This window comes from Pteropus alecto, unplaced genomic scaffold, assembly GCF_000325575.1.
Source record: "Pteropus alecto unplaced genomic scaffold, ASM32557v1 scaffold479, whole genome shotgun sequence".
Classification (NCBI taxonomy): Eukaryota; Metazoa; Chordata; class Mammalia; order Chiroptera; family Pteropodidae; genus Pteropus; species Pteropus alecto.
Window position 1 is genome coordinate 765,320 of NW_006492031.1, and position 14,963 is coordinate 780,282.

Genomic DNA, 14,963 nt, shown 5'->3' on the forward strand with positions numbered 1-14,963 from the left:
TGAGTTCCTATATGGCACAATTTCTTTGTGGGAACAGTCAGCTACAAGGTAAGAAGTCGATTTCCTTGGATATCTTTCATTATAGAAATGACAGCAGTTTGTTTTCACTGGAATATATACTTACACAGGGTAGAAGTATGCCTTCCCTAATCATGATGGTTCTGCCAGCACCTGCATGTACAAACTTAGAGATGGCAATTTACCATAATGGTATCTCCTATAGAATAGCTTCTGACAAAAGAATTCATTTTACAGTAAAAGGTGTGATCATACCCACAGAATTTACTCATTTTACTATGTAGCCCATTACCGCAAAGCAACCGGCAGTATAGAACAGCAGATTGGCCTGTTAAAGATGAAATTATAATTGAATAAATTCAATTCAGTTAGAATTCAGTGACAACAGCTTGTGGGGTTGATGTGCTGTCATACAAAATGTGGTATATTTTAAACCAATAACAATTTATAATACTGTTTCACCCATACCCAGAATATAATTTTTTCTTTCTCTCTCCTTTTTCCTACTCTTCTGTATAAATCATAATGATAACTATTAAAATTTTAACTTAGGTTACATGACTATACTAGAAAAAGAAGGACCATTATCCAGATGGAGTTACAGTGTTTATGGAATGTTTAATCTACCTTTTTTGAGACAGGGTGGATGTTTTGGTTTGAGCAAGGGATAACTTCATCATATTAGGTAGAAATAGAATATTTTTTCTATTACTTTTGTGTAGGAGAGAAACATGGGCAGAAGGCGTTGTAAGAACGTTGAGTTCCATGTGGTTGGACTGTGCCACATTGTCTGTTATTGACTCAGCACTACCCTCATCCCTTTCTATTCTTTCTGTAAGGGGCTGGAACATAGCAACTACGTTTCCAAGAATCTCTTGTCAACTAGGTTCCACATTATCGGAAATTAGAAATATATAAAAGAAGTATCAGTATAAACCATCATTTTTCCTTTCAAGAAGGTAGATGTCTTGGCAAAAGGCGGATGTGAAGTTTGCAATAGCTTCTGGATAAACTTTTGCAAATCACCCAATTCAATGCAGCAGGCAGCTAAGATCACTGGTGGTTATTATCATGATTCTCTACTTTCTGAGTTTCTGAAAGGCAGCACCTGTTCTCCCTTGACTTCCACGTCCACTTCCATTCCCCTTTCAAAGATTTTGTAAGCATCAATTTACTGTACTAAAGCCCTTATTATTAAAATATCTATAATAGTTTTTGTTTTCCTAGATGAATAATGACAGATATATGCAATAAAATATCCATGATACATAACATGATGCTTAACAATCAGAATATCTGACTAAAATGATTTGATTTTCAGTTCAATTTGTCTAATATAAGCTTGTTTTTTTGTTATTACACTTTAAATATGGGTCTAAAGAGCTGAGAGTAATGACCTCATTCAGGGTTTCTCAACATCCACACTATTGGCATATTGGGCTGAATAATTTTTTGTTGTGGGGGGCTGCCTTGTGTATTGTATGAAGTTTAGCAGCATCTCTGGCCTCTACCCACTAGATGGCATTAACACCACCTTCCTCTCCTCTCAAGTTGTGATATGACAAGGAAAATGTCTCCAGATATTTTCAAATGTCCCCTGGGGCTGGGGAAGCAAAATCATCCCTCAGTTAAGAACTATTGGTATACAGGAACTCTCTTCACTGTTTGTGCACATTTTCTGTAAGTCTAAAATTATTCCAAAATAACAAGTTAAAAAAAAACTTCCCATCAAAACTCCAGACACAGATGTCTTCACTAGTAAAGACTTCCAATTATTAAAAAATAATAATAAAATATTAACACCAATCTTACACATACTTTTCAAAGACCAGTAAAAAGAAGGAATATTTAATTCATATTTGAGGCCAGGATCAGCTTCATACTCAAATCTGTCAAAGATATTCTAAGAAAGGAAAAGTATAAGCTAATCTCTCTCAAATACATAGATGCAAAAATTGTAAACAGATATTAGCAAAATGAGCTTAGCCAGGAAAAAAAAACAAACCTATATCAAGGCCTAATTAGGTTTATTTTAAGAATGCAAAGTTGGTTTAATACTTAAAATGCAATCAATGGAAATTCACCACATTAATAGAACAAAGGAGAAAAATCATGTGGTTATCTCAATAGATGGAAAAAAGATTTGGTAAAATTTTCAAAATTGCTTCATAGTAAAAATCTTATGAATTAAGAATAAAAAAGAACTTCCTTAATCTGATCATCGACGTCTACAAAAAGCTATAGCAAACATGGCATTTGAACCAAAAGACTGAAAAAAACTCTTAAGATCTTATTAGGAATAAGACAGAGATATTCACTATCAACAATTCTATTTAATATTATTCCAGAGGCCCCAGACAGAGTAAGAAGAGAGACAAGAAATAATTGGATTGGAAATATAAATGTAATTATTTATATATGACAAGACTGCATATGGAAAAGCCAATAAGCCTCTAGAAAACTATTAGAATTAATGAAAAAAAATAGCGAGATTGCTGGATACCAGATCAGTATGCAATAATAGATTGTATTTCTATATATCAACAAACAGTTTCAAAATAAAAATTTTTAAATGATATGATTTAAATGGTATTTGTCCAAAGGAGTTGAGAATTATATGCACACAAAAACAGGCACACAGATGTTTATAGCAGCTTTATTCATAATTGACAAAACTTGGAAGCAACCATCTGTCCTTCAATTTGTGATTAGATAAACTGTGGAGCATCTAGACAATGGACTATTATTCAGTGCTAAAAAGAAATAAGCTATCAAGCCATGAAAAGATATGAAAGACCTAAGTTGTTTTTAAATGAAAGAAGCCAATTTGAAAAAGTGATATATTGTAAGATTCCAATTATATGACATTCTGGAAAAGGCAAAACTATGGAGATGGTAAAAAGATTAATGGTTGCCAGGAATTGGGGGAGGAGGGATAGGGTGGAAAGAGACACATAGATGAAGCACAGAAAATTTGGGAGAGCAGTGAAAATATTTTGTATGGTTACTATAATGATGAATACATGTCATATATTTGTCCATACCCACAGAATATACAACACCAAGAGTGAACCCTAATGTAAACTATGAACTTTGAGTGATTATGATGTGTGGATGTAAGTCCATCAATTGTAATAAATGTACCACTCTGGTGGGGGATGTTGATAATTGGGGAAGCTATGTAGGCTTAGGAAGGAGCAGGGTATATAAGAGAAACCTCTGTATCTCCCTCTTAATTTTGCTGTGACTCTAAAACTGCTCTGAAAAATAAAGTCCTTGGGTCCAGTGTATCTTATGGGATCTACGGAGTAAAGTCAAGAAAACTTTTCTTTCTTGGCTTCTCTGAAATAAACTTTATCTGCTGGGCCTTTTGAAAAATAAATAAATAAATAAATAAAGGTCTTTTAAAAAAGCAAAAATTGAATTAAATAGCTTAAAAAGTATCAAACATCTAGAAAAGAATCCAAGGAAAACTGTACAAGATTTTGACACACAAAAAATATTAAATAGTATTGAAATAAATTAAAAAATATTAAACAGTATTGAAATAAATTAAAAAAACACCTAAAAAATGGAGGGGCATATTATGTTCGTGAGTTTGAATTATTAGTGTATCAATTCATTCAATATCAATCTATAAACCCAAGATAATAACAATCAAAACATCAGAAGTATATTTTGTGAAAATTGACAACCTGATTATAAAATTTATATGGAAATGCAAAGGGCCAGAATAGCCAAAAAAAACTTTAAAGAGAAGAATAAAGTTGGAGGGCATATACTACTGGATATTGTCATATTATAAACCTTTAAAAAAAAAGCAATTAAACAGATTAGAGTTCAGAAACAGACCTCATATGGATATGGATTGTTGATAAAGATGGCACTGCAGGACAATGAATAATATACATTTTTTCTGTAAATGGTGTTGGGTTAATGGAATAGCTCTGAGGGGGAGAAGAATGAATATTGATCTTTACCTCACACCATACATAAAGTCAATTTCAGGTGGATTATGTATCTAAATGCAAAATATAATATATTTTTAGAAGATAGTATAAAATGTCTTTGTGATTTGTGAGTAGACAAAGATTTCTTAAGTAGGATCCAAAAAACAGCAAATATAAAAGAAACATTGATAATTTGATGACATTAAAATTAAGAATCAAATCATTTGAAATAGCATAAAAATTATCAAAAAGCTAGCAATAAATCTAGCACAAGATATATATCGAGAGACGCCATTAAGACAAAAAGTTCAAGCTACAATTTGGGAGAAAATATCTGCAATACATACAATTGACAAATTATGTATCCAAAATATATAAAAAATGCCTATGAAGTAATTTTTTAATGTAGCACTTCAATATGCAAAAACAGTGGGCAAAATGTCTGGACACATTAACAAAGTGGATATTCAAATGATCAATAAACATGAAAACATACTCATACTCATAAGTTAATGAGGCAGTTTAAATTAAAACCAATTTAAAAAGAATGATAATGCTCAACATTGGGAATTGCAAGAGAATTTGGAACAATTGCAAGTTTTGTATGCTGCTGGTTTTATTGGAGCAATGACAGATTTATACTTCTGGAGGAAATGTACTTTGGTAAAAACATTTAAAAAAATTGTTTGTGGTATCTACAAACAATTGTAAGACTTAAGATCCAGCTATTCCACTCCAGGAATATAGAAAACAAAAATGCATACTTATATGTACCAAAGACATATGCAAGAAAGTCCTTTATAATGTTATTTGTAAAACTCAAACTGAAAACAACCTAAATGTCTATCAACAGAGTAATGGATAAATAAATATGATATATTCATGCAACAGAATACTATATAGCAATAAAAATAAACTGTTGTACATTGTAATATTCATTAACTCACAAACATAATTTCAAATAAACGACATAGACAAAAGAATACAAATTGTTCTAAAACAGGCAAAACAAATCTATGATATTAGAAATCTGAATAATGATGACCTTTGGTTAGAAAGGGTAGTGACTAGAAGAGGGCATGAGCATTTCCTGGGGTGCTGGTAATGTTCTCTTTTTTGTCTGGGTGACAGTAACATGTGTGGGTTAATTTTGTGATCATTCTTCAAGATGTACATTTATGACTTGTATGTTTTTATGTGTATGAATGCTATATATCAATAATAGCTTATTTAAAACAGCAATAAGTACTATAACTAAGGTATATGATATGTGTGATGTGTTTTGACAAAGAGAAAAGGGAGTGACCCTAGAAGATAGGTATTATGAGTTGAATTGAGTTCCACAAAAAGATATATTGGAGTCCTAACTCCCAGTACTTCAGAATGTGACCTTATTTAGAAATAGGATCTCTGCAGATGTAATCAAGCTAAGATGAAGTCATACTGAAATTAGGAGAGGCTTTAATTCCTTATAACCAATGTCCTTACTAAGAGGGAAATCTGAACACACAGGGAGAATACTATGTAATGACAAAAGGCAAAAAAGATTGGAGTGAGGCATTTTCAGGCCAAGGAACACCAAGGATTGATGGCCATCACCCGAAACAAGAGGCAAGAAAGAATTTTTCCCTAAAGGTTTCAGAGAGAGCATGACATGGCCAGCACCTCGATTTTGGACCTTTAGCCTCCAGAACTGTAAGACAATAAATTTCTATTGTTTTAAGCCATCAGTTTGTGATACTTTGTTACACAGCTGTAGAAAACTAATATAGCATGTATTAGTGTTTGATTTTTACAGAGGAGACAAGTGAAGTCCTGGAAGTTACAAACTTTATACATAGCAATACTGGCACTATACCCAAGTCTTCAAAACTATTGTTCTTACCACTAAACTAGAGGCCAGACTAAAACTCAGCTTTGGTATTTAAAGACCATTGAGGACAAGCAAAGGAATGAGTAGATAAAAGACGTTTGGAAAAAGTCTAGCTCTCTGTCATTTAGATTAACCATTTCTATGTTCTTTTCTTTACCCAAAATTTTATAAAGCAAATGGATTTGGAAATAGTTTCTCAGCAGATAAGATGTCAATAAATAAAACACTAGATTCTTCCATCAGGAAGATTTTCATTCTGTTTCTAATTATTTGATGACTTAGGTATATTCTATTTCCGATTATTTGGTGACTTAGGTATATAGATGAACTTTTTCACTAAAATATTTCCACCATGCCCACCCCCCCATCCAAGCCCCAGGGAACTACACAAGTAAATAAATAAACTCAAACATCTGTGCTGAGCAAATAAGGAAATAACTGACAAGAATTCAGAACTGAAAGCCAACCTCCAAGCCAAATTCTTGTTATCTGGGTAATATTAAAAACCTCAAAATGAGAATTTAAATTAGAGTACTCTTGGATTAGTAGAATCCCCAGAAGCTTTGCCGAAGTAAATTATATCCCATGGAGAAATTCATACCAGGTCTCACAAAATTCTAACAAATAGAAACAATTCATTACTCTGTATTCCTTATGTCTTGTTTATGATTCTCAACTTTATAGTATGACTTTCACATTCCAGACATGCTATACTTTTTCACTTTGTCACCCATTGCATAGGCAATGACCTTTGCCTTCTAGTCATAACTATCGTCTGACACTGGTGAACTCCTTTTTCTCAACTTCAAGTCTTAGCTTGAGTTGTAAAGCCGCTTTTGCCTCTCTTAGAGTAAGTCAATATCCTCTCTATGCTCCTATTCTATTTAGTACATACTTTCTACTTATAACCCAAATTTCTTCAGGCCTTGCCAGTTCATAGTTATGGATGATATAACTTGTTACCAAATGCAAGGGGTCCATCTCTTGGTGAGTGTGTACAATGAATCTCAACAAAGATAAAATATAAGCAAAGAAAGTTTATTACTTGCAGCAAGTAAGGAGAGCACTAGAGACCATTCCCAAAGCAGTGTCTCTCCCTGAATACACAAGGGAATTGTCTTTACTGGGACTAGTTATACATATTTATCAAAAGTGACAGGTCATCAGATGTAGAGGCTGGGCCATTCTACCACAGGGATCGTAAGGGGTCATGCTTTATCATATATCACATGTATAGGAAACGGTGGATAAGCTCTTTCTGGGGAGGAGAATTTAGTATTACAATAAAGCAGGGTCAACCTTTGTTTCTTTAAGGCATCCTTATCTGGTTTCAATAGGAGCAAGGTGTCATCTTCTTGTGGTCAGTCTTGCAAGGAACATCCTTGTTCTGAAAGACACTTCAGCAAGGATTGTTAGTTTCACCACTCAGCAATCCTTTTAATCCCATTCTGCTTACAAATACATCAATATTAAAGATTCAAAAGTCACATATTAATTGCTCCTTTACTGGTATGTCTCACAAAAGTCTCCTTTAATTATTTTTGGAAACTTATGGTGTGCCTCATATGTGCACATGAGTGAACCTATGTTCTGCTGTTGCAGTGAAATCCATCTGACGGAATGAATCAGTTTCGTCTACAAACTCGTAACATAGGATCATGGTCCCACGCATGGCAATCAGGAGGGCCACAAATTTTTTGAAAAATTTATGCACTTTTTTAGATGCTGTAGAAGATGGTACAAGAAAGTGCTTAGACTATAAATTCTGATTTTTGCTTTTAAGATAAAAAAAAAGAGGGACCAGATTTACCCTCCTACCTGCAAAAATAACAACAATATCACCACCACCAACAACAAAAATATATCAAAGAATGGCTATCAAGACATTGGACATATGGCAATGAAAGACAGTGTCACCTGAGAAATGAGAAACGAATGAACGAGCCCAAAGATTGCTTCAGTTCACTGCCCTGAGAGTTTCTTGGATGCAGGGCAGGGACAAAGAACTAAGGCACTCCTCAGAACTGATCAGACAGAGTTGAGAGTATGTAGAGACCAAGTCAGCTAGAGTTCATGGACAGAAGAGGAGAGAGCTACATAAGGAGAGAATCCCAAAGATCTGGAGAGGGTCTCCTTGGGAAAACTTCCTGGAGCTGAGAGACCAAAGAAAGAGGATGACAACTCCAGAATTACAGCAAGGTTCTCAAGGAAACTATGAACAGAAGCAGAGTCTTGGGCAGCAGCAAGACTGTAGATTTCCATACCCAAAGATGGGACTTGTTATATATAGCCAAGTGGCACATGCTAACACAGGTAGCCTATAGCCATGTGGCACGTGTTTGTTAAGAGCTACATAATCCAAAGCAATAAACAACTTAACGAGCCCATTTATCTATGCAAGAATATTCCCTTCAGGTGATATGGACTAAGTGAACTGGCGTTCAGCCTGCTTTGTAAAGTGGCATTGGTCACATACGTACATGCATTCAAGGAAACTACCGATAAAAGATAAAATCATGCAAATAAATGTTTGTGAGCCAGTGGCCCCACTAGTTCACCAAAAACATTCAGACTCTATATCTCAGTTTATAATCTTCCAAGCAAACGAAATGCCCTTTCTCTATTCAGGTCATATGTTCTCTCCTCAGAGAAGCTGACTCTGACATTGCAGTCTAAAGAAACAGCCCTTACCAACAATTTTAATCTCTTTGCCCTTTCTCTTTTTCTTTTTTTTTTCATAGCATTTATCACTATCTGACATTGCATCATACATTTATTTGTTTCCTGTCTCCTCACTAGTATATAAGCTTCAAGAGGCAGGACTTTATTTCTCTTGATCACTAATATATCTTATGTGCATAGAATAGTGCCTGGCACCTATCAGCCATTTTGTAACTATTTACTGAATACAGATATGAATATAAAAAATCTTAATCTAAAAAATTAAAGGTTGAAATAAGAACAATAACAAAGGAAAGAAAGGAGAAAAAATGTGATTTAGAATAGGAGGCAATTTCACAGTATATACAAATATCAAGTCTTTTATACCTGACACTAATATAATGTCATATGTTGATTTTTTTATTAAAGTCAGAGGCAAGCCACAAATATTTAAAACAATATTGATATAGGATATTTTTAATGATTGGAGTCTAATAATCTCTCCCCTTACATTGTAGCACTTCTTTCTGATGGTTCTATAAGGAAATAAAAATGATTTTTCCCAAACTCGGTCATCTCCCACTTTTTTGTATTTTATTCTATCACTCTGGAGGGAGCAAAATTAAACGACTAGTTAGATTTTCTTCTGATTGATAAGTTCACTAGAGCAGTGTTTCTTAAACTTTATTAAACATTAGAATCACTCCAGTGTTTGTTAAAACACAGATTTCTGGGGCACTCCCAGTTTCTGATCCAGCAGGTCTGGGGTGCCTGGAGCCCAAGAATTTGTATTTCCAGTAAATTATCAGATGATGCTGACCCGGCTGATTGACCTTCGAGAACCATTACACTGAGGATCCCAGGAAGGTTGATTTACAAGTGTGACCACCATAACTCATGTTTAAAAAAGCTAACGACCACAAAAATAAAAATCCACACACTCACACAAAAACAAACCTCTAGCAATCTACAGATATTCCCGTTTAGTCTGCATATATTTGCTTTATTTGTACTATGAAAAGATTTCTGCCATTTAAACACCTACATAAACTAGTTCAGCCAGATTCCGGCCATTCAATGTTATATAAAAAGGGCAGACTCCGGATTGAGAAATAGTAGCAGTTGTCCGACAGATATTTGAGCCTCCTTCACTTGAGAGGGAAAATGCCTCCGACATGCATCTCAAAGGACATACCATCTCTTTCTCTAAAGGTAAAGCATCATTTTTAGGAACGGTTCCATAAACACAGTAAACCTGCTTTGCACAAGACTCGAGCTACAGGCGTCAGGCTAGTTAAAAAGCAAAAAAAAAAAAAAAAAAAACCAAAAAACCAAAAAACCCCCCAAAAAAATCCCAAAAAACCTAATCCTCAGCCATCTCAGCACCTCACTCAGGTTCCCGCCCTTTCTTCCAGCAGGAGGAACAGCGGGGCGGCAGCGCGCGGCGCCCACGTGACCTCAGAGGGCTGCGCTCAGCCAAGTCGCGCGATCCGCCGTCATATCAGCTTATTCCGCGGGCTCATGATTGGTTGGCAACACAGGCAGCTCGGAGCATGAGGGCTGGCTCCGCCCCTCCAGGCAGAGCCCGCTAGCTGACCCCGGCGGTCCGGAAGCTCTGGCATTTTGGGACGCGGCAGCAACTGGATCGGCGGCAGACCGTCACTAGGTAGGGACCGCAGGAGGGCGGGGAAGGAAGCAGAATACACGCGAGCAGGACGGGAGAGGGGAGACAGAAGAGGGGATGGAGAGAAACAGGAAGATGGGGCCGAGATGGGGAAGTTGAGAGTACGTTGGGCTCTTTTTTCCAACGTGCCGCAGGCGGTTTTTGAATGCCTCCTAGATGCCAGGCACTGGGTAGGCGCTGGGAGTGTAAGGGTGAAACTGACCTTAGGACTCCTTCACTGACCACTAGCAGAGACTGACAGGTAGGTGGGCATCCTGAAAACACAGGTTGCAAAAGCTGCGATAGGGCTAGTACAGTGCGCAGGGGACGCACGCTGGTCTGCGCTAGAGGAAGAAAGGTTGTGGACAGACCTCTGGTTAGGGGCCTCTGCTTAGCTAAAGAAGTATTTCAGAGCGCCGAGGAGGCCTGGACATGGAAAAATAAAAATAAAAATAACGCATGAATGGGCGTGAAGAAAATGAAATATTTTTTATTTACTGTTGCAGATCTCTTATCCAAGAGAAGTCTGTCCACTGAACACGAATGTTTTGCTTTGCGATGAATTTCCGTCTGTTCTTGGAGGATTTTTTCTTTCTTGTTTGTTTTTAAGGAGCAAAGGAATTAGGCTGAAGAACTAACTAGTTGTTATCTGTGACATCTTGACCATTGCAGTGTGAGCCACAGTTACTGCAAAGTAATTAGGGGTGTATGGGGGGGGAGGGGACAACAATCCCTGGTTTGAGAAGACTAAAATGGAAGGGAAATGATCTATTACTTTAGCACTGTAAAAGGAAAAATTATTTCTACTAGCATCTCTGTGTAATAGCAGAGTAAATTTAGAGGTGGTATATATAGGAGAAGAAAAAATTACCTCCGTAGATAAAGTGTCCAAATTGGGAAGTTCGTGGTAGCTGGGTATTTTTAGCCAAAACCTGGTAGGTTATGTGTCTTTATAGCACCTTCCTTCCCTTTTTCTTCTTCAGATAATAAGTACAAGACTCTTGATCTTTAAAGAGTGCTTTTCCATTCATTATGTACTGTAATTAACATGGGATACTGAATTTCTTATCTGCATGCATAATATCTTGAGAAATACAATGTAGTAGCTAAGAGAACAGGCTCAGGAATATACATCCCAGCTGTTACTTGTTATTGTTACTTTTACTGAACAAGTTAGATACTCCTGACCTCAGTTTCCCATCTATAAAAAGGGGATTATAGAAGTACCTACCTCAGAGGGTTATGAAAATTAAGCAACATAATACATAAAAATGCTTTAAATAATACTTGGTTCTTAATAAATGTTAGCTATTATCTATACTTTTAAGGTAAAGCAAAAAGGTAATTGTAGACTCAGTCATTCTAAGCATAATTGTGTTTTATTGATAACTGTATTTTAAGAAAAGTTTTGTTTTTGCAAAGGTAAAATATTATTTAATATAAACTTCTAAAGAAGGCAGGGGTACTTAGGATCTGCGGAGTCCCTAAGTTCAGTCCCTTAAAATTATACAAGTTGTAGAGTCACTGAGAATTTAAAAAACGAAAAAGCTGAACAGTTGAGGTAATGACGAAAAGGCAGTGAAACTTGGTTAAAGTCAATGGACTTTGCAACCAGACTGCATGTGTTTGAATCCCAGCTCCAGCATTTATTTACTTGATAGCCCTGGGCAAGTTACTTGAATATTCTGTGCCCAGCTTCTTCATCTGTAAAATAAGAATAATATAACTCCTAACTCCTGGGTTTCTTGAAAGGGTTAAATGAGTTAATATTTACAGTTCTTCATGTATAGCAAATATTAATTACCTATTATTATTACCAATTATCAATTAGCAGTAAATTAATTTTTCAAAGAAAAATCAAATGGCACCTTAGTTAAGGTTTTTGACTCAGCTTTGACACTCATAACAGTAATAATAATAGCTCCTATTTATTGACTAACTTCCATGTGTCAGATGGTGCCAAAAGACTATGTATGTACTTAAGTCTCTAAATCCTAACAACATTCTATAATATAGACATGTTATCACCAGTTTACAGATGTGGGTTTGAATATAAACTTCAAAATTGAATGGCAGTTTTGCAGTCACATTATTGATTTCAGAGAATTATATGGTAGATGTTAGAAATTACAGCAATATGTCCATGGATATCTGTTTACTACATTCAAATAATAGAATGAAATGAAACCAAAATTCTAAAAACACTTAAAACAGGTTGAATTTCACATGCCCACAGTTCCATGACTTATAGAAAAGCCACGAATTCTTTTACATAAATATCATTTTTTTTGATATGTATGAGTGGTCTTCCTACGAGTGGAATGCTGTCTCCCCTGCAGTAGATGAGTGAGGGACTTTGATTGTATTAGGACATACTTAGGCCCTCCTGTGTTTGGGCAGCTATTATAAAATCAACGTGCCATTGAAGTCCTTCCTAGGGGATTTAAATTAAAGGAAGCAACCACCTCGTGAGTCACCGCTTCAACAAATTTTTATAGGGCAGGTCGCTAGATATGTACCTTTTACTTTTATATTTATTTCAGAAGAGATTTTAAAGGAGCACCAGAGAACATTTGCAGGATAATGGATATGTTCATTATTTTGATTGCAGTGATTGTTATATGGATCATATGACATATGTCAAAACTTATTAAATTATACTAGTCATGTATATGCAGCTTACTCCATGTCAATTATATTCCATAAAGTTATTTTAAAAAATTATATCCCTAGCTTCAGATATGTCATGGTGAAACTGGATTGAAAATGCGGTTGGATCATGAAGCACAAAAAAAGCTCAATAAGTATTTTGTTATTGTTATTTCAATGTAGCTTCACTGATTTAAATATATCCTGATTTTAGAAAATGCCTCCATTAGACTTCTTTCTTTCCATAAAAGACTTTTTTTAAAAATAATTTCTCTTGTTTATATCTAGAAAGGTTGAGTTAAATTGAATTAAAACCAAAGGTTTCCATATCTCTCTTCAAACTCAGAATCTACCAGGTTATAATTGATCCCAGCCATTCTATTACAAGGAAGTCACTTAAACCTTTTTCTGAAGCTTACTGAGATGTGAATTACCAGCTATTTCCAAGAGAGCTGATTACACTGCCTCGTCGATTGCAAGTGCTTTATTAACAATTTCTTGGGCTGACCTTTCTTAGGTTCCCAGAATCCAAGAAAAAAAATATAGAAATCACAAAAGGATTTTAAATTTCTCATATCTCAGCATCAACGGGAAAATGTCATAGTACTTAACTCTGGACCTTTTGAGAGGTCTTGTATAGATTTAGTATCAAAACAAATTATTAGTTAGAGAGTAAAGAAATTCATGGGTAAAAAAAAACATTGACAATTGTATTATGCTACTTCTGCACTACTCTTGTATTTTGTCCACTATTTCTCCATCTGGTCCTTTTTACACTATCCTACACAACCATATCCCTTTACACAATTACCTGCTGTGATCACAGTCATAGTACAAAACAATGAACTCCACTATCCTCCAAGGCATAGAGGGTCATTGCCTACTGAAAAAATTTTTTTTCAAAAGATAGGTCAAATTGTTAAATAAAAGATACAGGAAATCAGGGCTTTTGTAATATTTGCAAAAATCTAGATAAAATGTAAGATTTATATAAAGCACTATCTGCAACCATATAGAAGATAGAATATAATAATCTATTCATACATTACTCAGGCATATCATTCACTGTAAACAAAGTCCTTTGCCTATATGAAACATAGATTGACAGAAAAACCAATGCTTATAATTCAGAATGTCTGTCAGTGGGATCATTATATCATATTTTGTCTAGTATTTTAAATCATTGTTATTTTTTTCTGTACATTGAGACATTACATTTGATATGTCTCAATATTCACACATCTATCTCATTGTACTGAAGGATCTCTATCTAGCTATTTGAGGTCCCTTTCCCTCAGGTTCACTTCCCTATGTGGCCTAAATTTAAATCAGACCATTTGAAGTATACTATCTAAGTCTGATAAAAAATTATCCATTTTTTTGAACATTTTAGTATAAAAGACAAAAATAAAAGAAAAAACTATTTTATTAAACACATTAGGTTGATAGCAAAATATGAGGAATGTAAGAATAATGTACCAGCTGGTCTCATATATAGCTCCCCCTGCAACACTATGATGAATAAAACAGCATATAAATATGGTTGACATCCTAGGACATCTTGAGGGGCACAAGTGCATATTCTAGAAAGAGAACATTCTTAGAGAAAAAAAGGAATTCCAAGCTCTCAACTTGTGACTTACCCTTTGGCTGAGCTTTCCTTATTCAGTTATCCTGTCTGTGAAGAAATTCAATAGCCATTTGTATTAATTTGCTAGTGTTGCTATAACAAAATAACACAGGCTAGTTGGCTTAAATAACAGAAATTTACTTTCTTACAAGTCCAAAATCAAGGTGTCAGCAGGGTTGATTTCTTCCCAGGCCTGGTATCGATGGCTGCCTTCTCCCTTCATCTTCACATGGTCTTACCTCTCTACCTGTCTGTGTCCTAATCTCCTCTTATTATTAGAATACCAGTCATACTGGATTAGGTCCCACCCTAACAGTCTTATTTTCCCTTAATTACCTCTTTTAAGGCCTATGTCTAAAGACAGTTGCATTCTGAGTTACTGGGGGTCAGAACTTCAACGTATAAATCTAGGGCGGGTATCATTTAGCCCATAATGCCATTCAACATGTTAGTGCATCACACACACACACACACACACACACACACACACACACACACACACTCTCTTTTTTCCCCCAT

At 35.3% G+C, this 14,963-nt stretch overlaps 1 protein-coding gene across 2 annotated transcripts in view; it reads left to right on the forward strand.

Annotated features, from left to right (window-relative positions):
* The first annotated feature begins 10,022 nt into the window (after positions 1 to 10,022).
* SC5D (sterol-C5-desaturase) overlaps positions 10,023 to 14,963 on the forward strand; it is a 17,687-nt gene continuing 12,746 nt past the window's right edge. The window contains exon 1 of one of the 2 annotated variants that reach the window (XM_006925245.3): positions 10,023 to 10,168. The gene's annotated coding sequence lies outside the window, so the exon portion shown is untranslated. Of the gene's footprint in view, positions 10,169 to 10,240; positions 10,428 to 14,963 lie in introns of those variants that run through there. The other variant, XM_006925246.3, reaches the window with a different exon arrangement.